Below are 3,713 nucleotides of genomic sequence, written 5' to 3'. Positions count from 1 at the left end.
AGATTAGACATCGGTTATATATATGTAACCATTGTTAAAAACCTATTTTAACATCATTTTCTTTAATATAACCAATGTTAATTTCAAAAATAGACATCGGTTGTTTATTATAGAATTGATGTTATTACCCTTTTTACATATGCTGATATCCCTATATTAACATCGAATATAACATAATGCATTAACCACAATACTGAAAAAACTTGATTATCAAAAATCAACCAATATATATATTATTACCCAATCGAATTCAAGATCAACAAATTCTCAATGTCTACAACTTATCTCAAATACTACTATCATTTTAAACAAACTATTCCGGTGATAAGTACAACTAATCTCAGTGTTTAAAATCAACCATATTCCTAGTACTCAAGTCATCCCCTTTTATGCGGGCTAGTCTTCTTATCATGTCAGCTCCAATCTTCTTGCAAGTCTCATCATTATTTGCCTTCTCACGGGCACTAATCACTGCTAAAATAAATCAAACCATAACACAGGGAGTGAACATTATTATTAAACAGACTTATAGCTGGTTTAGCATTCCTTTGCAGACAGACTACAAACTCTTTAACATCACAGTAATACATGTGATCTATTTAATATATAAAAATGATAGCTTTCTTACAATCTGACATTTACAAGTGCAACAAATATATTACCTGTGTTGGTTTGGATAGTTGGACTGGTTGCCTGAATATGCATTTTTGTTGCACCCTATGCAAATACAGGTTCAAGTATGTTCTGAAGAAATCAAGTAAAATTAGCAAAATCAGTGTGCACTTAGTTTATGCTTCTAGCAACTGGTCTACACTCTACAGAAACCCATCATTGTGATTATTAAATCCATTCCATATTTATTTTTGATATTCTAAAGATAATATAGGAACTGAGGCTCGATTTTAACTACAGTTTGCGTCAAATTAAACATATCATCGACGTTTCTCCATACCTTGACAAAGACTTGAGTAGAACGAGCAAGTACATTCTATGACAGACTTATGCTTTCACTGGCATCGATATAGCTTCAGTATATAACATGCCTGCATGCAGAAAATTAGAAATCAACATATTATTTATCAATTATCATCAACACTTTAGTTCACAATAGTTCTAATGACAACACCTGTTATTTTCCTTTCTTTTTGCTAAATAAAATTCTAATCAATCAAAATGATTACAAGTTCAAACAAAGCATACCCTGGGAACTGCGTGTGGAATAGAACCTCCCCCCCCCAAATAGCACCAAAACAAACAGTCCAATCATTTGGAAGTTAATACCATAATTTCTGAACGAACCAAAACTGTGTGTGGTATATAAGATGATACTATGATTTCTGAACGCACCTCGACCGGAGCACAGATTCTAGAGGCAGTCTTTTTAAAATTTCTGCAAGGATATCTCTAGAGAAAGGATCAGCCATTGGTGTTGCAGCTTACTGACCTTAGGTCTGGTTTCTTCAGCTCCTCTCATTCTTTTGCCATAGAACTGAAAAATACAATTTTTCAAAGTACCAACTTCTAGTCAGGAAAGAAATTAAAGTTTCCAAGGCTTGATTAAATAATTTTGACAAAGTCGATGACCATAAAAAGGAAGAAATTAGCAAATGTATCTGTTGATGAACAAGTATATTCAAGGCCAGAAATTCACTTTATCTATTCTCCGCTACCAACAAACAAGGAAAACAGTTGTTGCACTGTCATCTGATTTGCAGACAACACAATTTGCCTTGTACCGCCTATAGCATGCTTCATTATTCCCCAAAAACTGTTTAGTAAACGAGTCTGTTAGGAACCAAGCCAGAGCATCTAACAACTACTCATCATCTGGTGACGCAGCACTGATATAAACTTGAAACCACTGCCTTACAAGAGCATAGGCAATAAAATAGTCGAGGTACTCAATATAACAGCCACATATATACACAGAAAATAAAATTAAAGGCATATATAATGTTTATTTGGGATCTGAATGAAAGGAAAGAAAGCAAACCTTGTTGTTGGTGAAGAGAGAGATCGAGATAACATTCCTAATCATGATTAAAAAGAGTCAACAATATGATGATAATGACAACGGCGTATGAGAGGAGGAGAAGAAATTAAGACATCTCAATTGAATCCAAAATGTTGAAGAAGCTCAATGAACTTCCAAATTTGTTAAAAAAAGAAAAAAAACAAAATTAAAAACCAAACCCAATAATAATTAGGAAATAAATCAAGATGAAGAATAAACAAAATCCAATTGAACAATGAAACCAAGCCAGATTCTTCACAAATTAGGTTTCTCGAAGCTTGAGTTTGATTAATCGTAGATGTTCTTCAATTTGGGGTTCAATTGGAACCCTAATTAGAAATAATGTGAGATGGTGACAGATAATGTAAGACGGAGAGATAGTAATATATATATATGTAGAGAGAGAGGGAAAGAGAGAGAGAGAGAGAGAGAGAGAGAGAGAGAGAGATGTGAGACCGAGAGCGAGAGCGAGAGGAAAGAGACGGGGGAGAGAGAGGGAGGTGAGGTAAGGGGGAAAAGGAAGAAGTGATTTTGGAAGGGGGAAAAATAAATATGGTAAATATATTTGTTATTAAGGGGGGAAATATTTAGGAACCGGGGGAAAGTAAGCACGTTTTTTTTTAATTTTTTTTAAAATTAACCATAGACAACAGTTGTGATTTTAGACCGATGTCTAAGAAAATTCGACAACGGTTATGTTATAAACTGATGTCTAATTCACATTTCTTCTTTTTTGAAAATAACTATCGACAACGGTTTTTTTATCGACCGATGTCTAATATATGCAGTAACATCGTTTTAAAAATAACCGATGTCTAAAGGAACTTTAACATCGATCGTCTGAACAAGCGATGAAGGACCGATGTCTATTGACAGAATTCTAGTAGTGTGTAAAGATATATACAAATAAAAAATTTGCTACTTTAGTATATTATATTATAAATTTAAGTCTTGGATGTAATAATAAATTTGAATCCATATATATTATAAGTTTCAAATTAGTTAAGGATTAATCGTGTGCGTCTTTGTCAATTTGAATTCAGAATCAATTTTTCTGATAAATTTTAACTTAGGTTATAAGTGTAAACTTCACAAAAAAACAACATTTACGAAAAAGATTTATTAACTAATTCTCATTTGGCTTTGTAATTAGTGTTTTTTATTCTAAATTATGAAAAAAAACAAGAATGAAGGCTGCTCAATTTTTTTCACAAGACCTCAACTCAAGGTAACAAGCAATTATAATGATAAAATTATGAAAAGTTAAAAAAAATGACTTGGGCTAGGTCTGCCCCTGCTTCCCATACGTTATTATCTTCAGGTACATCATTTTATATAATTTGTGTGTATTTGATCAGCAGTTTCACTGATTGGTTTTTATGCATGATATTGTACCGAGTATATTGTCAATTTGGTGGTATACTTTATTGATCATAAACTACCAGGTTAGAATATTTTCAATTTATTCCTTCTAACATAGTGCGAGCATCACAGGTCTCACTCATTTCTTGTTTTCCACGTGTTTATAAATATAACTAACATTGTTTTTCTTTATATAAAACTGCTCGATCGCAGTTCAGCTCACTATTGCTTCCTGTGAGTAAAGATAGTTGAACAAAAGAAAAGGTTCACAAGCTCTTAAATGGAAATTTTGTAGATCCAGCAGATTGGGTATTTGATAAGTACTTTTCCATTCTTT

The 3,713-nt window shown here is 32.7% G+C and overlaps 1 long non-coding RNA gene across 1 annotated transcript; it reads right to left on the bottom strand.

Moving 5' to 3' along the window:
- Positions 1 to 244: 244 nt before the first annotated feature.
- LOC141687251 (uncharacterized) lies at positions 245 to 2,460 on the bottom strand. The gene is made up of 5 exons (XR_012560976.1): positions 1,994 to 2,460; positions 1,348 to 1,768; positions 953 to 1,043; positions 663 to 744; positions 245 to 471 (listed from the first exon to the last, which is right to left on the bottom strand). It is a non-coding gene; the product is annotated as an uncharacterized LOC141687251 (long non-coding RNA).
- Positions 2,461 to 3,713: the final 1,253 nt, after the last annotated feature.

This window comes from Apium graveolens, chromosome 9 (assembly GCF_009905375.1).
Source record: "Apium graveolens cultivar Ventura chromosome 9, ASM990537v1, whole genome shotgun sequence".
Taxonomy (NCBI): domain Eukaryota; kingdom Viridiplantae; phylum Streptophyta; class Magnoliopsida; order Apiales; family Apiaceae; genus Apium; species Apium graveolens.
This window is presented reverse-complemented; position numbering and strand designations above follow the sequence as displayed.